The sequence below is a fragment of the Ptychodera flava genome, chromosome 4 (assembly GCF_041260155.1).
Source record: "Ptychodera flava strain L36383 chromosome 4, AS_Pfla_20210202, whole genome shotgun sequence".
Taxonomy (NCBI): Eukaryota; Metazoa; Hemichordata; class Enteropneusta; family Ptychoderidae; genus Ptychodera; species Ptychodera flava.
This window is the reverse complement of record NC_091931.1, coordinates 10893607-10918921: the sequence shown is the minus strand read 5'-3', so window position 1 is coordinate 10918921 and position 25315 is coordinate 10893607. Positions and strand designations below refer to the sequence as shown.

Here is a 25315-nt window from a genome sequence, read left to right as displayed (position 1 = left end):
CACAGTAATACTTTTCTACAGCCTTGACAACGGCTGGTGCAAGTGGATGTAGGAGAGGTCTGTACGTCTGTTTGCCAGACACTTTATCCTTTTGCCACTTGCACCAACTACCAGCTCCCTTTGGACAATACTCATGGCGGGGCTCATCATGAGTACTTGCGTAGTGCAGTAAAATGGCCCTCGTCTGCCTGCTCATTTCTTCCACATTGCCTGAAAAAACTGAAGAAGTCATTTGTGATTATGTTTGAAAAACAAAAAATACACTGGTTCACTTCTACTTATCACATTTTACTGAAAAACTCTCGAATCCAAATTCCATTCTCCATTATAAATATAGTCTATCAAAGATTCTGCTGTCAATATGGTCTTCATACAATATTCATTCATGTACAGTGGGTGTTAAAAAGCCATGGTAAAGTCAAGCAAGCAAAGGTTTCTAGAGCCCCCTGCTAATTTATGAAAGTCACCCATCCCTTAGTCTTTATCTTCCAAGGAGATGGCACTTATTTTTTTTCATTGTACACAACCCAAAGTAAAGGTAAGGCTGGCCTAAACTTCCATTTTCTAGGTATCACAAGATTGCTGAAGACATCAAGAAACTGCCCTCATAGCAATATGATACTACACTTCTACAACTATGAATAGTTTTACTAAAAATAGCGTCAATGACACTGTAGCTCCCATCCTGGACTATTTAGTGTTTATTCTCTGGTCAGATATTTGAACATGTGTGAAAGGGATAAAGTGCATGAAGTGAAAATACTTAAATGTAATGTACTGGAGACAGTGAAATATGTTTAATGTATTTATTCAGAATATAAAATGGAAAAAATACAGAAATAGATATATCGAATACTGTGATACAACCATTAACTCAACAAGTCATTTACAATGACATAGTCCCCACTTGTAATAGGAGTATTAGTCTTGATAGGGCAGGAAAATGTGGTCATTAAGAAGTATCACTGGAGTGTATATGTTGAGATCTATGGGCACATAGGTCTATGTCGTTGTTCCCAATTTGAAACACATGAGGCATGTCTAAGTTATGGTTCTAAATCGGAAAAAAGATCAGACCTCTAGCAGTATTGGCCAGCCAAGAAATACATATCAGAGTTCGCGTTTACCGCAAAAATCATGCGTATTTACGCATTGAAATTGACCCTCTACGCATTTTTTTCATTGTTATGCGTTTTCTATACGCAAAGGATAATAGTACAATGTTTCCGAAAGCAGTCCAAGCGAATGAGCTTAGGCGACAACCAGACGAGAGTGCCCGCTTGACATTAAATGTGTTGCAACACATTTCTGTCAATCACTCATTTTGTGTGGAAAGTTTCGGATTCTCTGGCGTGATCTGAAAAATCGGCATCGTAGTTCAAAGGCACGTTATCATGTCAGCTGTGCCTATGAATTACGTTGCTAATTTTCAAGCGAGCGATAGTTTCTGAAACTTTTGACACAAAGTGAGTGATTGACAGAAATGTTGCAACAAATTAAATGCCAACTGTGCACTCTCATCGCGTCTCACTGTCCCCAAATTTGATCAAAGCACACATGCAGCATGGCGTCGAAGCAGACAACTCTATTTTCTTTCAACTTTGCTCTACGAGTCCGTGAAAAAAATGATTCAGAGGGTCATTCGAAAGACACTACCAGGCAACCCAACATGGAGAACACGGAGAAGCGCAGTGAAGTTGAACCCATGTCGGAATCCACGACATATTGTCCCGATACAACAACAGGGGATCAGCGCCACAGTGAAGCCGTGAGCCGTGATGATGATGCACCGGTTACCAAAAAATACCCTGTGCTGTTATGTTTCAGTATGTTTGAAACAATGCCCAGTTGTTCAAGTTGTTCGTTAAACTGTTTTCATTAAAATAATCTTACATCGTACAATCCGAATATGTAGTGTAGGTTTATTGAACGGCACATTGTATTTTGTGGTCAGTTTTTTTCTATCAATCCAGTGCGGAAGTGAAATTACGCACTCAAATACAGCCATTACGCAATTTTAGCAGACTAATGCGTATGCCGTACGCGAGGAGAAAAAATTCACCGCGAACACTGCATATGCGCATTATAAATGAGGTACAAGATGTGACATCTTAAGGTCTAATATCCTATCAAAATTGGAGGGTATAGAACTTGTGGTTACTGAGATATGCATATATATGTATAATCAAAGGTCAAAGGTCATCGAGGTCACATGAAATTTTGAAAAAAAAATTACATAGCTAATTATATGCCAAAAATCAGATCTCTAGCTCTATTCGCTTGCCCAGAATTAGATGTGTACATAATTAATGAGGTAAAGCGTGTGTTGTCATAAGGTCTCCCATCCTACTAAATACAAAGGACATAGCACTTGTGGTTACTTATTTATTGACATAAACATATATTTTAGGTAAAAGGTCATCGAGGTCACATGACATTTGGTCAAAAATTTCTCTCCTATAGTTATCCCTATATACCAAAAATCAGACATCCAGCTCAATTGGCTTGCTCAGAATTAGATATGTGCATAATTAATGAGGTACAGTATGTGGTGTCATAAAGTGTCCAATCATACCAAATATGAAGGGTGTAGCACTTGTGGTTACTGAGTTATGGACAAATATGTATATTTGAGGTCAAAGGTCACCGAGGTCACATGACATTTTGTCAAAAAAATTGTATTGCTAAGTTATCCCTATATACCAAAAATCAGACCTCTAGCTCTATTGGCTCGCTCAAAATTAGATATGTGCATAATTAATGAGGTACAATATGTGGCGTCATAAGGTGTCCCATCATACCATACATGAAGGGTGTAGCACTTGTGGTTACTGAGTTATGGACAAATATGTATATTTGAGGTCAAAGGTCACCGAGGTCACGTGACATTTTGTCAAAAAATTTGTATTGCTAAGTTATCCCTATATACCAAAAATCAGACCTCTAGCTCTATTGGCTCGCTCAAAATTAGATATGCACATAATTAATGAGGTACAATATGTGGCGTCATAAGGTGTCCCATCATACCATACATGAAGGGTGTAGCACTTGTGGTTACTGAGTTATAGGACAAATATGTATATTTGAGGTCAAAGGTCACCGAGGTCACATGACATTTTGTCAAAAAAATTGTATTGCTAAGTTATCCCTATATACCAAAAATCAGACCTCTAGCTCTATTGGCTCGCTCAAAATTAGATATGCGCATAATAAATGAAGTACAATATGTGGCGTCATAAGGTGTCCCATCATACCATACATGAAGGGTGTAGCATTTGTGGTTACTGAGTTATGGACAAATATGTATATTTGAGGTCAAAGGTCACCGAGGTCACGTGACATTTTGTCAAAAAAATTGTATTGCTAAGTTATCCCTATATACCAAAAATCAGACCTCTAGCTCTATTGGCTCGCTCAAAATTAGATATGCGCATAATTAATGAGGTACAATATGTGGCATCATAAGGTGTCCAATCATACCATACATGAAGGCTGTAGCACTTGTGGTTACACGTATGTTTTGAGCGTGAATTCAGTTGTGCGCATGCGCTAGCGAACGCATCTTTGTGCGCTGTAGGATTATGTTAATAACATAGCAACCGTCGTTAGCAACGAACTCCGCCCCTTACTTTAACCAATGAAATCAGCTAATCTAACATCGTCATGAATAATTTGAATGCATAATAATGTTTTCCTTCACAAGAGATAGTTCTGGTGCGAAAACGGGATGAAAATCGTTGTATCCAAATGTTTTATCGAACAATACTGGCGTAGCGGTCATATTTTTGAATTTCCAAAAATTCCAAGACATTGATGATGAATATTATTATGTTCTTGAGTTTTCCGGAGAAATCACATGGTGATTTGAGAAGTGTGTGCCTCAGTTTTACTGCCACACCCGACCATGTGCGCGGCTAATTTTCCTAGCCGCCGCCACAGCTCGATGTAGTTCACGGACTGAGAGGTAAGTTTTATGCATTAATAGCTCTTGTCGAAGCCTATAGTTCGTTAAATTATGTACTGAAACAAATTCCGAGTGATATTACTTCAGACATATTCCCGTTTTGGTTCATTTTTAGCTCTAAATTGGTCTTGGGCTGATCTGGTCATCGTTTATGCATAGTACGTACTTGTAGAAGCCATATATCAACGTTGTACATGCCGAGCGTGGGAAACCGGAAGTCACGCTCGGTTTTGTAAATGGCATGATCACGGTCCCGCTCTTTCACGAAGTGTTTGTGGCATAAAGCCATGCCTTATAGTATTAAATAAGTTATTTCAGTTACGTCTAATGGATAGAAACGTGCTTATAATTTCATCTGAACAGACTAGCGTGATTTTGAAATGCCAGGTGACATGACACTGACAATGACATGCATTGTCGACATGCCATCGATTGCGTAGCAGGCGATCTATAGCTCACGTTGAAACGACATAGTAAGAGTTCAGAATCTTACTTGACACTTTTGTATTTGTGGGTGCTCACTCAATAACAGTGACCTGACTGATGAATAGCTGGAAATCCACTACAAAGTAGAACTGACGGAAGCCATTTAAATATCTCCAAGACGTGGGTGGTAGAGTTTATTGACCTTTGCCGTTCACTGCATAAAAAATATTGCTGTTCAGCTTTTTGGGTTCAAGTCAACAGTGGACTAGAGGATGATGAATTCTATATAGCAAATGGGGAATCAGAAAATTTCACAAAGGTCACAGTATGTCAGCATTGTTGAAAATTGGTTTGTCTAGACATCAGTTCAACAGTTGTAGCATAATGCAATTTTTCCATGTCAGTGGATGATGATACTTCCATTTTGACTCATGCAAATATGATTGAGGAAAAGTATCTCATTTTGATGTAGGTGATATTATTAACTACATATTTCTGTGCATGGGATGTGATATATTATTAATCTGATGATTTATGCATTATTTGTACAGGATAAACTAGGACAACACACACAAAGTGTGCAGGCTGTGATGCTTGACATGGATAGATGAATGGATATGTGGATGGAAAATCCGAAAAAAGGGGGAGCTGGCAACAGACAAATCAAAAGGCAAGTCATATATTAATAATATTCATAAGTTGTCATTGTCATGTCATGTCCTTGAGACAGAAACAATAAACAGGTAAGTATCAATCACGTAAACATTTATTATTATTCACCATAAACAGGTAAGTATCGATCCAATCTGATCAAAATCTGAGATGTAGGGAACGGCGTCGTGAAGTCTGATGTGTTGTCGCCTGTAGTCAGAGACGACAACACATCAGAATTCACTTTGCCATTCCCTAAAGTCTGATTATAATCAGATTGGTATCAATCACATAAATGTTTATCATTCTTCACCATAAAAAGGTAAGTATCAATCACATAAACATTTACTATATACACATGGTGAGAACACAGGGGGCAGATGAAAGTCCCCTGGGGTGGGGAGGAGGGTTTTTTGTGCAACGGTTTACCTTATTTGATTTTATTAATTTTGACTGTGATATTTCAAATAAAGCTTTCGACTCCAAACTGTCTGACTGTGTTTTCAATACCTGCAATTCCTTATCTCCTCTTCAACCGTGCACATACCACTCTAATTGCTGCGCAAACATTGCCAACTTGTTAATGACTGCGCGTATCAGCGGATTAGCTTATTAAGTCAACACCACAGTCCCACACGTAGTGAAATAAGAGGGACGGCTGTGGGTGTTGACTCAATCACTTTATCCGCTGATACCGACAGCGGATTAGCAAGTTGGCAATGTTTTTGGAGCAATTACAGTGGTGTATACACAAGTTGGAGAGGAGATAAGGACTTGTCGGTAATATATAAAGCAATCGGACGGTATGGAGTCGAAATCTTTATTTGAAATACCACAGTCAAAATTAATAAAAAAAAAGGTCAACCGTTGCACAAAAAATCTCCTCCCCACCCCAGGGGACTTTCATCTGCCCCCTGTGGTGAGAACTGTTGTATCATACCACACAAAAAATGGTGTTTCCCTTGCAGATTCTCTTCCATTAAAACTAATTAGATATGATTGTAAAACTAATCATCTGTTCAAGGAGATGCTTATCAACCCATTTGTGAGGATGTTTTGGTTCATGTACAGTTCAAAAATAAAAGTAAAATAGAAATGGATTTTGCGAGTGACTGACCAAATTACAGATTGTCAAACCAATAAAATGTCTCATTAACATTTTCAGTACTATATACATGTGCCAGTACATTCTGTGTACACAAGCATTTTTGTCGATACATATTAACATTTATTGGCTTTTATTCTTTCCAATTTCACACACGATTTCGGGTTTGTGCTTCTGAGTGGTGGGAGATGCCTGCATCCAGTGTTCTTTCATCAGGCTCTTGGCAATTTCGAGACTGTCTTTAAGGCCCCTTATACTAAATCTGATATTATTGAGGTCTGCATGAATATGCTCCCCACCCTGTTCCCCATGAAAACTGCAGCCAAATCCCCATCTTCGGATCCATGGGAGGTTGTGATTTTCAAGGATGTGTAACTTCGGTGAGATCTTGGCATTAGGAAATTGCTGCCTGTAGTAGGCCATGAGAGCATCTATATTTGCTTCTAGAGAAAGAGAAAAAACAAACAATTAAAATGGTCAGTTGGCACAATTACTCATAAAGCTCTTGTTACCCCACCAGTTACCCCACTTCCAGATGATAGGATTGTTTCTATACAGAAGTATACCTTACCTAAGTAGTCGATTTCTCCAGCTTCCATGTAGTTAGATGAGCTGTATGCAGCATGGCACTTGGCAAACAATTTGAAAAGTTTGTTGAATTTCTCACATACAGTCAGGCTTCAGCAGTAATCTCTTGGTTTCTCTTTCCCACTTCATCAACTACAGCTTGTGTGAGCATATCAATGTTGCAGTCCTACATGCATGGATGAGAACATATTGCATGTGTGAAGTTTAAAGAAGACTGGTAGGCTCAATAATGGTCAGTTAAGAAGTGGATAATCACCACAAGTATCAGGTAAGTCATTTTCTTGATTTCCAAATGTAATGCCTAATGTGTGTGTGATACAGAACTTGTGCAGATGACATGTATATTCTGTCATGTGCTTGTCAAATTCTGTATCCCACATCGTGCATGACTTTACTTTGCACAGTTTGTCAACTAACCTGTAAACATTTGTGCACATGATTTCCAACGAATGCCTTTCCATGATATGCCTGCCGGTGGACATTTATTTTTTGCAGAGTGTTGTCAAGTGTCTGCACAAGAAGACCGTCTGCATCTATTTTTTTATCCAGCTTACTAACTTCCATTTCAACATATTGTAGAAGCGTAGATAAATACCCAGGTCCAGATGAAGACTCGGCACACACACCTAATTGTTTTTAAACAGAAGTAAAATATGGATGTGTAAGTCTTTACCTACTGTATCAAACCCAAGTAGAGGTCTTCAACTTTTCTCACAAAATTCGGTATAAAGATTGCCATTTCAAATTAGGAAAACAGAGTACATTGTGATCTACACAAATGTAAATACAAATGTAAATATTACAGATTAGTTTGTCCATCTAGTTGGGTTGGGTAATGTGTATAATTGACAGCACTAAAACCAATAACAAGTCTTGCCTGTATACAGTAAGAAGTAAGTGCATAATTACCTGTGTTATTGGGATGTCAAATATTGGTTCATTTATTGCATTGTTGAAGTGCTTTGCATTTGACAACTTCCCTTTGCCAATGGTCAGGAATTCATTGTAGTCCTTGGAAATTTGTTCAAGGGTCCTGGGTTGTGAAATTCTCAGTTGTCTTGGTATCTGGGACTCCTCTTGGGTTACTAAACACCACAGACAAAAATGTCTTCCACTTGGTCCACTCAAACCGTACATCTTACAAAGATATTCATAGTCTCCGAAAGCAAACAGCCTGAATGTCTTTCCCCTAAGACAAATATAGAGAATATATGCAAAAAAAAAAACAAGTGAAAGTGAGTATTTTAAAACCAGAAGACCATTGAGTAACAGCTTGACTGAATTCTGCAGACAATTTCATATATTTTACCACCAGATCTTGAACCCACACCTACTGCACCAAATTGCGTAGCTGGGACATCAGACCGCTCTGCCATATTCTCAACCCTAAAAAAGGTTGATTCAACAACTGACCAAGTTTTTACAATCCAATGCCTGGTGTTATCACACAGCAGAGTCTGGTGAGATGCACACAATTGCACATGCTAACATACATCACTAAGGTTGTACATATTCATAATCATTTTTAGTTTCGATTTTGTACAGGTATATACAGAAAGATAAACATTGAAATTTAGGGGAAACTGGGACCACACACTCCAGTATTGTGGAGTATCGTCCACCCCTTGCTGTTGCTGTTGAAAGTCATGTAAGTAATGTTTTCAATATTTTCAACTCACTTCCAGGTCAGTGTCTTGAGATGATGTAGTTGTTCTTGTATCTTCCCAGAGCAGTGAGCAAGTTTTGAAAGCTGTCTCCACTTTCAAACAGGCAAATACAACTGTGTTTGTTTGGCGTTAGGGTGAGGAACGTTGCCTAGCTGGAACATGGATTTAAAACTTCCTCCGCCCTTGTCTCCACCTAGTTTGATCCACAGTTCATTCTCTGGTATGTGTCCGTCATGCCATGTCGTAGGTTTAATCTGGAAATAAAGACTTTATGACTTAAAAGCCCCAGCATCTGTACCCTTGACATGTTTAGTTGACATGTGAACTATATGTAAAACACAAAGTTACAGTTACTGGGCTTTGATGACAAAAAAAAATGGAAGATCTATGGAGTATGATCACATTGTCAGTATCAGAAATGAATTTAAAATTTAGATTCCAGTGCACAGTTACATCACTTACTTGTCATTGTCCTCAAGATGTTGTAACACTTTTTCAGGCAGACTTCTTGCATACACACAGGGTGCAGGCTTCACAGTTTTCCCCTTTTCATCATTGAAGACAAAAGGCAAACTTTCTGCTAGCAAATTATCACCAATAATGTGTTCCTTTTCTCTTCTCATTTTCAGTTCACCTTCACTTCTCAAACCCCACTGACTGAACCATCTATGCAAAACAATAGAAAGAATGTCCAGTTACCTTTCAGTGTACACATGTACTTTTGTTCTATGTCCATGTATAGCTATGGTGTGTCAAGCCTTAGTGAGCAGAACAATATGAATAGTAATATTATTCATATTGTTCTGCTCACTGAGGCTTGACACAAACAACAACTTTTGATATTAATTTTGTCATTCTGGTTTCATTTATATATAATATAAATGAAACCAGAATGACAAAAATAATATCAATAATATGTGTTTGTTACTTTGACCCTTTAATTGAATTTTTTTCCATTTTATAGTGTTTCTTCTCTAGCAGGTAAGTAGGATATGCCAAGACTAACCTCTTCAATTTCCTGTTCCTGTTCCAAGACATTCCAAGATCACTTTTTACAGCCAACATTTCTTCACCGCTGACCGTCTTCTTTGGGATTTTGGAAAACAACTCATCTATTCTTCTTTGTTTTGCAGCAACTTTAATTTCATCTGTTTGCTGTGCATCTGTTGAACCTTTACTGATTTTCTCTCTTTGATTTTCCAGGTAAATATACCGTTTGCGTATGGTGCTCCTGCAGGCTGTGTTTGTAGCAACTCTTGCTTGTGGTGCCTGAACAACAACACGGTTCTGAAGAAAAGATAAATTGAGCATTGATGATGTAGACAACAGATTTGGTTACAACAGAGTCTTGACTCACTGAATGAAATAAATATTTATCTGGGCAGAAATATCCTGAAATACATATTTTAGAATGCAAAGCATATCATCATCAAGACCACTGACTTTTCATTCTTATCTAAGTTATAAACTTTGGATGAGCAGTTCTTTTCCAGTCTACTACAATCTACTCTAGCCCAGCAGCATATATACTAGTGTTTTCTGTGAACTCATTAAATGATCAATATCCACACATAACTTTCTGTATATTTTGTGTTAAAAATTTCATTGTTGCAATATCAATAAAAAATAGAAAAACAAACTTACTGGTCCTCCTGTTTTGTAGATGGCTGTTTTTCCATCTGCTGATTTATTTAGTTTACTTTTCAGTAAATGTGTTGCCACTTTCTCCAAGTCCTTTGTGAGTGGTAATTCTATCGGACGCTCTAATACTGACAGTATGCCTGCTGTTTGTTCACTTTGTTTATTTGACTCTGTAATCTGACTTGGTGTACAGCTGTGTTTATTGAGGTCAGAGGAGTTGCAAATTTGTTGACATGTTTGGCATTTCATTGGTAAAGAACGACGGCAAAATGGCGAATTGATTCACTCATTGGCGACTCAGACGGTCAGAACAATCGCCAGACTGGCGACTCAAAATTTGTACGTTCGGTCACTTTGTTCTACGATGTTCTGTGGCATTGCGGTGTGTTGTTTTACTTCTTGGGAAGTCTTTCACCATAGTACTACCGTACTTATCTAAGTATAAGCCCCGCCACTGTTTTCAGAGTATAATGGGTCGTACAAGTTGGTAAAATTACTTTTCAGATCAGAGAAACTAATGGGACATCGAAGTTCCCGTGATTAGTATCGTGAGGAAAATGGCACGTATACATGTACTTGTGCCCCTCCGAAATGTCCCCCGTTACCTAAATAGAATAGTCCTACTTCAGTGACGTCCGCCATTGTTCACGTTCACGCTGTCCTGTTTTCCCGGGAGTTGTCATAGTCTAAACATGCAATTTCAGTTGTTTTCAGCGATCATCCTTTCATCTGTGAAGAGCTTTTACCGGTGACCATTACAATTTTCACTGCTCTGCTGTTGTTTTCACAAGACACGGACCGTTTGATCTTGGAAAGTAGAGTTGCTTTTACGTGCAGCCAATGCACATGCCAGTTCACGGGTTCAAACCATGCTCTTGAACGTGAACGGCAGCATACATGATGTCTTTGTTTCACGTTTATATTTTATTTCAAGGTATGATTCAAGCTGAAATGTCACCAAAATGTCACTTTTATAGCGAGGGATTGTGCAAACCAGTTTGATTTGAAACAGCTTTGTAAAACACTGTTTACTTAGCTCGGAAATTGTTACTGAGTTTTGCTGTCTTTTGGCCATGCACGGACGTGTATCAGTATCAGTACTAGTGATCATGCATGGCATGCCATGCCACGTTCATGAAGATCTTGAGGATGTTTCTCTTTTCTGTATTTTTTTGTACTTCAAAGTTCAAGTGGTGATCAATGGTCATGCATGAGTTTTGATACGAAGCATTCTTTTTATTGAACTATAAAGCAGCACTGAGGATACATATGATGATGAGAAAGTGGCAGACTTCTGAAATATTTGGTTATGATTAGGGACCGTCTCAGATTGTCGCAGAAGTTCAAGAAACGAAATTTCTTCGTTTAGATCAAAACCCCCTCCCCCCTCCCCCTAAACGAAACTTCAAAAGTGCGAAATGTTCATGTCTGCCTGGGACTACAATGTTGCATTTTGCTATAGCTACTAAAGACGTATGCCCCTTGCCACATACAATTAAAGTAATCGATCAGATTTGAGTACTAACAGGGCATTTTACCGCATAAAAGTTTCATTTTATTTCATTTCCCCTTTTTGAATCTCTTGTGCTGTTCTTTGTCTTTGTGAACACGCAATTTGTACTTGGGAGGGGCGGTAAATAAGCGAGAAACTTTGACAAGGTGGCCCAGGCATGTTCAATGATATTAAAACGACTATGATCAGGTGCATTACGAGTGAGAATAAAGAAATCTAGGGGTTAGAGCAGACGCTTATAAATAGCACATTTAAAAAAATGATACTTTTGTCTTTGTCTAATTTGATGAATGAAAGGTTTAGGGCCGGATACAATGTTACTATCGGTAAATTGTGTTTGTGGCACAAACGAGATGGAAACAGTTACAAATTTGTTGGCACGAGTGTGCAGTTTTTCTTTAATTTAAAATAAACACACGAAAACTTGTGATCACAAAATAAAAGTGCGAAAGTGAAGTTCACTAATTGAATGGAGGTCAAACCCCTCCCCCCCTAAACGAATGAATTTCGCTTTTTGAACTTCTGCGACAATCTGAGACGGTCCCTTACTCTTGAGTGTTTAATGATATCACCTTTGACCCTTCGAGATGAATGTGTGTGACCCTTGACCTCACCTCTCAAAATAAAAATCTGGCTACTTGTGTTCACACTGTATTAGCCAAAAGGCTAATCAGCTTGAGTAGCCAGAGCAAACCCTGTACAACTTGGCAGGACGGACAGAAAAACAACATACAGACTGGGTACAAAATGGACAATGGACACACTGGGCATTTTCAGTAAGAATACACCAACAAGACATTTACTACAAAAAACATGTTCACACGGTGTCTCCAATGGATTAGTGAAAACAGACAGGCAAATGGTGCATTTTACATCATCCATTGGTATTGGCTTGAATTGGTCAGGCCAATCAAAAGTCGGTGACAATTCAGCTTGTTGCATTAAGTGTGCCTTACCATCCTCTGTTAAAATTATATCAGTTTGGCGGTCACTGTCATGATTTTGTTTTGATTTTGTTGGTGGTCTGCCCCGTTTTACCTTTTTTGGCTTTCCTCCTTTACTTTGCTGTTTAAATTCTTTACAAACATTACATTCTCCTGTTCTTGGGTGGGGTTCCCATACATCATTGTCAAAAGAAAATACTGAATCATTGAACAAACGCTTATAACATAAATAACAAATGTGGTTTGGATGCACATCCTGTTCATCAGTCCCTACATCAATACCAAAGTAAAAGAATCTGATCTGTATATTTGGAACATAATTTAGGACATTTTCCTGTCAACTCATCTACTGAATTTTGGGCCCTACCCCCACAAATTCTGCACATTTTCTGAGGCAGGCAAGATGAAAATCAAACCAGACATCTTCACAACACAAAAAAAGAAGAAACCACAAAAAAATTATGCGAAACTCAAGAAAAAAAGTAGAAGGCCGTCAGCTGGGTTGTAAATTACAATGAAGGTCAATGAACTGAAGTGTAAACAGAGTCTAAACCACGTAATTTTTTTTCAAAAACCTTACAAAAAAAATTAGCCTCAGTGAAACTTTGTTGGAATGTAATAAAATATAGTAGCTTTAACTTACTATGTTGGTGAAATTAGTTGACAAACTCAAGAAAATATCAAAAATCGCCGACAAAATTTGACCTCAAAACTGTACACAACAGCTGGCAGACAGACGTGAGTCGCTAGGTAGCCTACAACTCGATCAAATTTTCGCGGGTTTACAATCGTCTGACCGCCCCAAACTCATACATATTCATAAAATTAGTTCCCAAAGAACATTCTGACACTAGTTTGACATCATTCTGATCATTTTTATTGGTTAAAAGGCCATAGAAACTTGAAGAAATCGCCCGGTTGCTACGAAGCTCTGTAGCTCATTAACATACAATCAGGTGACATTTTTTTGCACACGACCTTTGCCCTGTGTAAATTTAGCTTGCGCATGCGCACAACTTAATTCTCGGTTTTCAGCTAACTAAACATACGTGGGGAGCCTATGTACTGAGTTATGGACAAATATGTATATTTGAGGTCAAAGGTCACCGAGGTCACGTGACATTTTGTCAAAAAAATTGTTTTGCTAAGTTATCCCTATATACCAAAATCAGACCTCTAGCTCTATTGGCTCGCTCAAAATTAGATATGTGCATAATTAATGAGGTACAATATGTGGCGTCATAGGGTGTCCCATCATACCATATATGAAGGGTGGTAGCACTTGTGGTTACTGAGTTATTGGACAAATATGTATATTTGAGATCAAAGGTCATCAAGGTCACATGACATTTTGTCAAAATATCCGAGATATCTGCGTGAACGGATGGACTCACGGATGGACGAACAGACGGACATGACCCAATCTATAAGCCCACTGGACTTCATCCGTGGGGACTAAAAATTGTGTCACTGCATCCTTTTTGCAATATGAATACGATGAGAAACTAAATTTTTATTTTTTGTGGCCTTATACATGGGAGTCTATGGAGATCTGCCTTATACATGGGAGTCTATGGACGTGTAAACTAAAATATGCAAATTTCACCACGATTTGCCCAAATTTGGGAAAGGTCACTCCTATGCACTTCCATACCAAGTTTCAATCAATCGGACTTGTGGTTTCAGAGAAGAGATTTTTTGACCAAAAATGGGACAAATTACAAAAAAATTCATGAAAAATAGCAAGTCCAAGATACTGACCCAAGATGTGCACAATCATTTCATGTCAGCCCAAAGTACTTACATGCTAATTTTTCATGTAATCTGCTAGTGGTTATTGAGTTTTTTCAATTTTGACTGTTTTTACATTTTTTCACTTAATTTGCATATTTTTGGCAATGACAACTTCATTTGAACAAAATCTCATCTACAGCCCATCATCCATGTACACACCAAATATCAAGATGAAATGTGCAGCGGTTTTGGAGTTTTTGATGTTGACGGACAGACATACAGACATACAGACATACAGACATACAGACATACAGACATACATACATACATACAGACATTTCCCTAGCCTATAAGAATAGCTTCCATTGCCATATATACATATGGCTATGGGAGCTAATAAAAAACCCTTAAAAGTGATACATTCTAAATTGCTCTTACCTTTATTATTTCTCAAGGCAATACCATAGAACACTTGAAATGCGTTGATCATTTGGTTTGTGAGTCTATTCCGGCCTGTCAAACCTTTGCCATCCTCTAGCTTACCACCTAATGAAGAAAGACAAATACAAAATGTCAGAAATTTTTTTTTCTCTGCAAACTATAATGTGATATTATAAAAATATGGTAAATTTAATATTTTAATTGGAACCACAATATTAAGAAGGCATGTTCAAAACATGGTATACAAAAACGCAGAAAGATTCTCCAAGACATAAAAACACTCATCCTGGGTGACAGTCAAAATCTATACGAAGGGACCACCCCTATTTGCACACAAATAATTGTAACTGAGGTTATATCTTGTAAGGGCCCATGCTAATTTTCACCCATTAGTTTTCCAAGGGGTAGAAAACTTGCTATGTGTATGAAGATTTCTCTTCCCCTTCATGATGCAGTTGGCCAGTATGCCGTCTGGCATTGCCAGTATTTTACAGTTGAAATGTTAAAATTACCAGGGCTTTTCGTCTTGCAAGGTGGGCAACAGCGAAAGTTTTGTTTTAAAACATGAGTTTAGGTCCCCGTCCTAAAGAGTATAACTACAGTATTGACCTTTTAGTAGTTGGCAAATACTTACCTTTATCAACCAGTTTTCTCAGGTGGGTGCCCATTCTCTTCTGAATGTGACCAACACAGTCTTCCTTTTGGACAATAATATTGTCACTGGCATACACATCTTTAACAGACTGGTACGCTGCGCTGTCTCCATCTCCTATAAATTGACTGTACCTGTTTTGTAAAATAATATAAAGAACATATACCTTGTCAGATAATTGTTTTTCTGTGTCTAAATGCAAACAATCTTAAGACAATAGCTGAAATGAACATTGGAGCAAAAAAGTCAATGACATTTTGACTGAAGGAGTACAAGACTGCATGGACTGCAACTACTTTATTTTTATGCAAATAAACTTGTCAGATATCATTTTGCTACATATGGATAAATGCTGTGATAATATAAGAGTTAGTCTGGTTTCATTTGTCGGAGACAAATCAACAGAATGTCTGAAAATCAATGTGATTCCAGTCCAGCCCAACATTACATCATTCTGCTGATGTGCAGCATCTCGGAAGCTGTGTGTAGTTATCAAACAGGTTGGCTGAATGTGACCAATATAGTTGAATAATAAAAATACAATCCCTAAATTGCTATGAATAGTGATAATCGTCCAATCAGATATAACTTCCGAGCACTCTGCACATCAGTAGAATGATGTAATATAGGGCTGGCACATTAGCCTATATCATTTATCATACCTCAACTTGTGCTTTTCTTTAGATCTCTCAAACAATATTGATGCACCCGCTGCCTCCATGCTTTTTGCTGAAACCTGATGATTCATTTTACATTCTGGCTCATGTTCAATGAACCATTTCATGTAGTTAAAGTCCCTGGGTGGTTCTCCATTGCTTGGCATTCTCGGCAGTACGAGCAACTGATGTGTCGATCCAACACCTTTCCTGGAGAAAAATTGCAGAATTTGGATGTAATAAAATTATATTGTACAGACTTTTATGGAAAAGACAGACACTGAGTTATCACTTCGTACCTGAAGTTATCAATTTTACTTGTAGTAGCCATATCAGTCACCCAAATAAATTCACTGCTCATGAGTGATTACAGGACAAAAAGAAAGATTTGGAAAGCAGTATCTTTGTGAAATAATATTATTCACTTGGATAGGACTATCAAGCAAGTGTGGCTTTCCTTTTTTACAAACTCTTTCCTTTACAGCAGTCAATAAAATGTCTGTCCCACAATATTTCAAACGGGCATACATAAGTATACATATCAATAGCCAACAGGTTTTCAAACCCTTCAAAAAAATCTTTGAAAGTTAATATATTCCCAGGACCACAAAAATATGAAAAGTTAACACTTAAAATTTAATGTCGTCTGACTTTCTCAATCGATGTCATTCACTTATGTAATGCTTCTCTCAACAATGATATCAGTCGCACCATTTTTATTATGCATAAAAAGCTTTCACGAAGGTGTACCGCACTGGCAACTGTAGTTGGTTTGCTTTATACATATTATACATATTATGCATCTAACGCCCCAATACTGACTGGGGCATATCAAGGCCCTAAAAACTTTCGTTGATATTTTATTAAAAACTTACCGGTGTCAATTGAAATCACACTGACAAAGCCATAAAGGGAAGAAAAGCCCCTTGACGCCCATGACCCGTCAACAGAAACTGCAACATCGACAATTTCCTGTCCATTGTCATTCCCTCCATCGTCAACATCTTTGTCTGATACCCCCAGCACCACCTGTCGGACTTCCGCCACAGCCTGTTGCATGTGTTGCTCGGTCAACTTTTCGCTGTAACTCGCTAGTGTCTGCTCATGTTCTTTGAACGGCGTTGGTGATACGGGTGGTGGGAGACCGATATACGAATTAAATTTCATGGCTGCCCGTCTCCCTCTTCCGATCGCTCGTAGACCAAGTACCATCTTTCTGTTGATTGAAAATGTCGGCCGTTTTTCGCTGAAGACGGAAAAACCACTTGAGGGGAGTTGCACTCGGTATTTGAGCAGATCATGGTAAAATGACTGCCCCAGCCATAAGTTGACAATTCCTGCAGAGAAAGGCGTCCGACTTTGCAGACGTTACAAAGTGACGCGGATTGAATGATGGAGTTCAACGTTCTTACGTCAAAAATTCTTAACATTTCATCACTGTCTGCTTTCTCTACAACAAGGTTGATTTTACGCTGCGAAGCGACAGAGTCTTTACCTTGGCCGTGATTACGTGTGTCCGCACTGATGACGTCCTCCTCGTCGGAAGAAAGACTCGTGTCCGACATCTCGTCTGCCACGTTGTTATAATACGAACCTAAGTCTGACAATCTAAGCTTTGATCTGGTACTCTGGTCCATGACCTTACTCACTTTCTTCTTTCGACCACGTTTACGTTTCGCGCGTCTCACACACGAGCAGCCATTATTATTGTCACGCACACAGGACACTGGAAAGTATGCGCAAGCGCGTCGGACAAGATCAGAAAAATTAACATAATCTGTTGACCTTGCGTCGCTATCCTAACTAATCCGTACACAGTTAAGACAACCGAATATAACAGTACGCGTAGTTCGAAAACAATCAGTTTTTATTAGTTTCTTTAGCATTTCTTAATACAATATTGTTTCGACATTTTCCCACATGTAAAGGTCATATGGTACGGACTCCATTTTGAAATAAACCAAAATCTCTGTAAAAATGCATTAAACGTGTGTCTATACCTTAAGTGAATTTATGTAAAAATTTTCGTGGAAGTTTTCATGGATTAGCGGGCATACAGCAAGATCATGAAGACCGATCATCTGAAAAAGGTTAGGTAAGGGAATACCGTGTTCTAGTTCACACGGATGAGGAGGCTAGCTTTGGAGCTGCAGTAAATTTATCGGCCAGCGATTTTCTACAACGTGCAGCGCATTCGCCTTGACCACAGAGTAATATCATAGACAGAGTGGCAACACTTGCATGCCTTTTGTTCCATGGTCGTCTCGGTAGACTATTGGCTTTTCATATTAAAATGAGCTTAAAAGGTGTTAAACTTTTTGGAGGCTTGGTTTGTGGTTGATAATTACACGAGATTATGCGAAACATACGACGAGATGGCATCGTACTGCCAGTCGCGTAGCAACCATAGTTACTTTGTGAGCTCATAGGCCAGAAACACTGCCTCACGCCAATCAAAACATAACACGCCAGCAGTTTCATAAACATGTTCTTTCTTGGCGCACGTGTAAAAGACGGTATGACTGACCGTAAACCATTGAGTAAAACCAGACAGTATCGATAAAGACTTTCAAATTTGGTTCAAACACACTCATTATATATTCATAAAAATATGAGAGGAATTTTTAAAACGGTAAAACCCACATTCCTGAAGCTCGAAACACTCCCGTTTTCGCCAGCACATCAATTCCGATCAGCACCACACGACAACAACAACACAAGCTTTGTCGAACATACTTTCGCTTAACAATTGGTGAAAATCCGAAAATTACCGAAGGGTGCATGGTCGGCACTCTTCGGAAAAGAGAGCAAAGAGCTTCGTGAGGCGAGGCAAACATGGATTGCTTACGTAACCGATTCACGCCTTAAACAATAGCTGTTGCCACTCTGTTCTATGATATTACTCTGTGCCTTGACGCATCAAATTTTCGATCTAACAGGCCATTTCGTATAGTTGATGTATTGAGGGGAGTTTAGCATCGGTGAAGGGTAAGTCTCCAAAAATCAGTGTCTGTAAACATGTCCTTTTCACTGAGAACTCCCCCCATTAATACAAAAGGGAACAGAATCAGTCGCATTCTGCTGGTTCACCCAATTGATTATTCATTCTCTCACACCCGGTCTATTCTCCACCGCGGCATGCACGACGGCAGAGTTCTTACCTGCGCATATTTACCGTATTTACGACCAATCATTGTTATCAAAATTTCCTTCCTCAAATTATCCGCTGAGTTAGCCAGTCAAATCGTCTTTGTAATCCCTGGTATGAATATATCTAGAAAGTCACAACTATTGTCATTTTATGCACTGTCCTATGCTCAGGCCTTTGGGAATTATGAATGAGTACTACAATGTTACTTTGGAAAACTTTATTACAATTTATCGCGAGACTGTGGGTTAAACAACAGTAGACTTTATAGTACGTCGATTTGCATTTCATTAAATCTTTTGCCATCTAATCTTTCTCTAAATTATTTGGAAATTTACATACAAACCCTTCAGTAAGATTACAAACTGTCTGCATAAACATACATTGTTCCTTAATATTATCAATTTTAACAATTTTCTTACTACTGCTGCAAATCTTAACTTTGTGTACATGGAAGCTATGGAATACTTGTTCAGTATTGAGATGCTGCAGCTCAGTTATTAAGGCAAGGTTGTCAATGTGGCATGTGCAGCTGCCAGAGTTACAGTTTATACAATATGCAGATGAACGATACTGGAAAAAAAAATTTATATCTATCCAAAATGTTCTAGTCGATCATTTCCGATGAAAGCAACAGTGAAGCTATTACGCTGTACCGCACGGAGATAACCCTGAGAGAGTATGACTGTACACTTTTTAAAGACGGTGATAGGCACTAACTATATCAGTCGTTGGCATATGACCTAAAAATATAGTGCTTCAGATTCTGATCTACTTAACTTGCGAATATCACTTGCTCCCAATGCAAACATGGAATTACCAAGGTCCACTCGTAGATTTGGAGAAATTGGAATAGTACGTGTTCATAAACTTTCTGCAGTGCTACCTGGTAAAATACACTTTGATGCCATCTCTGGCAAATTTTGTAATATTACAACAGCAGTAACAATTTGATTCTCAATATGTTGAGTTCCATGGAAGAGTTTCAGTAACTGACCATTCTTATCCTCAAAATGGAAGCAGGAAGATGTCCAAAGAGGACCTATAATTCACGGACTACATCCGTCAGATGGACAAGCATGTGGACATTACATGTCAAATGCTGTCTCTTATAGTACTCAGGAAACAACATAACAAATTTATGTAATCATTCTTCAGCACGATTAAGATCAACTACAGAAATGGAATTCAATAATAAAATGTAAATACCTTCACTTAATAATTGCAAGTGTTCTAAATAATCTAGAGGTAATATGCCAATAAGACATGGAACACAGTAAAAGAGGAGCCATGATCTTATTTCATTGGCTTTCCAGTATTTAAGCTGATCTATGCTAAGTAGGCAACGTGTTATTTCATTGGTAGGTTTAATGTTCAAAAATCTTTTATTGACTGTATCTACTTTGTCTCCAATATAATAATCCTCATTCCTATCAGAGTAGAACCATAGTTTAAGTAAAAGCTTCGCAACACCCTCTGGCAAACAGCATGCATGTAATCAACAGCAGTACCCGCTATGATATCATAGTTTGGTGTCCATGACAACCATGAAGGCCCTTTAACCCCGTCTTTGACAATTCCCTTTTCTATTGCTACCTTGGCATCTAATAATGTGTTATCATGGGTTCGGAGTGGGCCCTTTGCATTGCCTTCCGAAAACGGGAATGCGTGCACATGACCTCTCAATCCCACTTTGACCGTTTCCCCGGGTTGCTTGCATTTCGGACACCCATACCGTGAGTGCAATTCTGGACCAGACATTTAGCAGGCATATCAAAGCTTCCCATAAGTAACATTCCTTTAACACATACTTTTTCACCAGACTCTGGCAAACACATTTCAACACCTTTAGAATATAGGCCCTAATGAGTCAATAGCTGATTGCAGAGGTTTCAAAAAAGTCAACATATCAGGCTTCTGACAACCAAACCAAAGTCCAGCTAGATCATGTTATCTTTGTTCGATCTTTGAAAGGTAGTTCATTTATGACTATGTATATTGGCCAGATAGAAAATTTAGAAGACTTGAAGACAGGAACACCGCCTATGTTACATGCAAACGAGATGTTATTTGGGTTAGCAAGAAAACCAATTGGAAGAAAATATTTTGCATACTCGGATCCGTCATACACGTCTTCTATATTTGAGGGATGTTTCTTTTCACGACTAAATCGGTGCTGAAGGCGTTGGTAGAACCCCCTTCGACTGAAAAAAGCCACTAGTTGCTCGACTAATGGCACCTCAATAAAATATTGTTTGCTTGTTCGTGAAGTTAAATTGCTGTTACAGGTACTGCACAGTTCAGCCTCTGCATTTGCCAAGTAGCTGCAGCAAGATGAGCAGTAATAGTGGCAGACAATTGGTGCTTTCATGTTCCTGAAGTACTTGAAAAAAATATTAACTGATCTCAACGTTTTAGGTTGCGTCATACAGTGAGCGCTGATAATTGTCAACAAGGTACAGAAAGCTTCTCCTGTCAAGTTGTAATTCATTACAAATGTTAGTATGAGTAACATACTCACACTTGTTGTTATTGGGGCATTTTCATACACCGGCGGATTATCCAGAGCTACCTCAACGTTCACTTGTTCGTCCTCACTTGCGACTGTACTGCCCTGTGTGCGTTCTCTATCATCATTGTTATTATCATCATAGTAGTCGTCGTCGCCATCATCAAAACTGTCATTGGCGTGATCTTGAAAGTCATCAACTTTAGATTGTATGAAAGAGTCGTAATCGAACTCAAAGTTGACAGGTCGATTTCCCTCATCGGCGTTAAAACTCGATGGTTCCCTAGCATCATCGTCAATTCTGTAAATAGGGTTATTTTCTAATGTAAAGCTACTGTCTGCGCTTGCTCCAGCGTCGTTATCTATCATTTCTAGGCGTGCATCATGTTCATTATTAGTATCACGGTCCGGATCATGGTCAACGGGTGGGCCTACACGATCACAATCGAGTTCAGAGTCTGATGCACTCACCGCTGACGTAATCCACGTCAAACATGTCGTCTTCTATTTCTACCTCATTGTCAGCTGACGAACGAAAATTGCTAGTGCGTTTTGTACGCTTTTTCCGCCAGGTCGTCGTTTTCGACATGTTTGCGTCTGCTGGCTATTGAATATATCGTAAGATTGCGGCCGAGACCACATACCCAGCCAGTGACCGTTCCAAGTCTTAATGGCTTTTCTAATCTGATCATGCACGTGTCAGGTGAACTAAAACGACCTTGCAACTTTTGGTAACTTATGATTGGCTAGCGGCACGTGCCAAACAGATTTAGCATTTTTTTATGTGGTATGATTGGCTAATGACTCATGCTGATCACGCGCGTCCAGTTTTCTATTTCCCGCTCAAATCAAAATTCGTGTCGTTCACTTCCAAAGCGGAGTAGGACAGCATATGCATACAGACCGTTGCTCTTATATATGCAATAATCAGTGACTATCAACAACAATGGCGTTTGCATTTAATGGGTTAATGAAAACACTTACAGCGTTCAAGAGATAACGTCTATTGTACTGAAAGAGGGGGAGTCAGTTACAGTTGGAGCAAAGTACAATGTTGCTTGGAAGACAAGGGGCAAAATACGGATTTTCCCTGGCATTGTGAAGAAATTGGGTAAGTTCTTTTATTATTATTATTGTACATCTGTTTTGCGCATAGAAGTTACACTGTGATGTAGCCGAACTTTCCAAACGTTTTGTTGTATCAACGGTTCTGGAAAGACCGCGGTGGGCCAACAGGGCTCACGTTTGCGCAAATTGTTTACGTTTTCACGCAAAGACTGTGGTGATTGCACGCTAAAAAAAATACAGGTTGTTGCGAGCACTGCACACAAACATTTCCCCTATTGTGTTCGGTAGATTGGAATACCCCCACACGCGATGGTGACTATTGCCAGCTATAAATAGACATCGACAGTAGCTAGGCAACCATATCTATGTTGTGACTCGACTTACACCCCCCTGATTCTGAGGTAAAAGTAACATTATAGATGCTTTTCAATTGACGTCACGAGGTCAGGTCACGATGTCATCCGCCATCTTGTGGGGCAAGCCGCACCGCACCGCTCAGTGAATCAACAACGTGTACACGTACACGTGTGTGTGGGTCTTTTGTTTACCTTCTCGTAATCGATGCCGAACGCGAACATTTTGTGTAGTGGTCGGCAGCTATAATCGATCTGTCGGCCTGAGGCCCAACTATCCTATCATACAGTTTAAAAATTATCGATTACCCAGATGAAAGAACAAAATTTTTGTCCATGAAAAGGCGGAAAAGTTGGATCTGTGCTATCGGTCGGAAGGACTGGACGCCATCGAAGTATATTCCAAACAAAGTCGGCTCGGACCATTTTCTGACAGGTATTATTGCTGTTCCTATTTTATATCAACAATTAACCTGCACAAATGTGAACATTTTTAATGGTGACTCGATTATTTGACCGATCGCTCAGCAAATAATACTGCTTTGCATCAGTGCATACATTCCCGCTAGCATGATACGAATGTTCAACTTTCCTGCCATTTTGGCATTTGCCGTTCAGCATTCTTTGATGTGACGTACTCCGTCGGGACACCAGCGACGTGCACACATTTCTCTCTGTCGTTTTGCTTTAATTCTACACGAAAGCTTGCTTGCAGCTTACCATTTACTCAGTTAATGATATAGGATAATACCAGTTGGCTTGGAATATCATACTCCGATAAGAGGAACACCATTTGATTTCGCCGCCTTAGGCGGCGCAAATGTTTTTATACCACAAGCAATTCTTATGTTTTTTCCCAGCACTTATGATATAAGCATGCACTACATAGGTCTACTTTACACCTCAGTGCACTCAATGTTTTCCTTCCCTTTTCTGACCCAAGAAATCATATTTCAGGATTTCTGTTGCAATATCTCAATGGCATAGGCACTATCTAAAGGGGACTTTTTGACTTCTGTAAATTGTGAAAATTTTAAAACACAAGACAGGAGTCAATAAACTAGTGTTAAAATCAATATATTATTCTCTCAATATAAATATATTAGGAAGATGTACAAGTTGACAATGAAAAATTGAGGAACAACAAATATAATGAAATACAAGGGAGGGGGTCACTAAAAAAATTGAAAACTTCAGGGGGCGTTACTCAAAATGTGGAGAGGAAGAGGGGGCGGGGTTACTCAATTTTTTTTGGCAAAATAAATTGAAACACATCTAAGATTGCACCATTGCACACATCCATTTCTCTCCCCCTTGGGTCTTCTAACAGTTTTACTGGTAAAAGACAAATTTAAAATACCTATCGCATTGCACTACACTGCACTGTGGCGCACATCAATTTCTCAAAATTTTCACAGGATCTAGGACAAAACTGAACTGTTGTGATCATCCTTTATTATCACAGAAACATGTTTTCATGTACCTCAGTTCAATGACCATTTTGACAGTTAAACATACCATATTCATGCTTTTCATTAGAAGCTGGTAGCTGGAGAAATGACACAAGAAGGTCACAGATTTTCCATTCCTGTATATTTATTTATCTTCAGTCTCTGGCAAACAGAACTGTTTTTCACAAATTGTATTGTCATTGTTTGGTTGTTGAATATTGTGACACAAACACTGATCATGCATAAAATGTAAAAAAATATTGCAGTGTTCAATGTCATTTTCAAACAGTTTTACCGAGTGCAAAATAACCTGAAACTCCTCTCAGATTGCACCATTAAACACATCAATTTCCCAAAATTTCCAATACGAGAGGGGGAAACCCCCTCTCGTGCTCTCCCCCTTGGGGTGTTCTAACAGTTTCACGTAGTAAAACAATTAAAAAACACCTCTCAGATTGCACCAGACTGCACCATTGCACACATCAATATCTTAAAAATTTCCATGCAAGATAGGGGAAAGCCCCTGTGACACTTTCCCCCTAAGCCTCTCGCGTGTTCTCCCCCTGTACTTTCAAATTCTGCCCGGTCAGATATCCTAGTGAAAACCCTGTCATAATACCCATCCAAATTAAACAATATACTATATGGTTAGATACTGCGTGAGCTTTTATATCTTTATTTTATTGTGACTTTGAATTTCATTTTGATGGGTTCACCTTTTTTGAACCATCATAATAACTGATGATAGTCTAGCAGAGTACATCAGGATTTCAAAGGTCTTTACTGTTGCTGTATTTTGTAAAT

The 25315-nt window shown here is 38.8% G+C and overlaps 3 long non-coding RNA genes across 3 annotated transcripts; 1 reads left to right on the top strand and 2 right to left on the bottom strand.

Moving 5' to 3' along the window:
• Positions 1-3623: 3623 nt before the first annotated feature.
• LOC139130419 (uncharacterized) lies at positions 3624-7157 on the top strand. The gene is made up of 3 exons (XR_011551853.1): positions 3624-3964; positions 4942-5060; positions 6873-7157. It is a non-coding gene; the product is annotated as an uncharacterized lncRNA (long non-coding RNA).
• Positions 6823-7932, bottom strand: LOC139130421 (uncharacterized). The gene is made up of 3 exons (XR_011551854.1): positions 7644-7932; positions 7152-7360; positions 6823-6900 (listed from the first exon to the last, which is right to left on the bottom strand). It is a non-coding gene; the product is annotated as an uncharacterized lncRNA (long non-coding RNA).
• A 7389-nt stretch (positions 7933-15321) lies between these two features.
• On the bottom strand, positions 15322-17198 carry LOC139130418 (uncharacterized). Its single transcript, XR_011551852.1, has 3 exons — positions 16858-17198; positions 15989-16192; positions 15322-15460 (listed from the first exon to the last, which is right to left on the bottom strand). It is a non-coding gene; the product is annotated as an uncharacterized lncRNA (long non-coding RNA).
• Positions 17199-25315: the final 8117 nt, after the last annotated feature.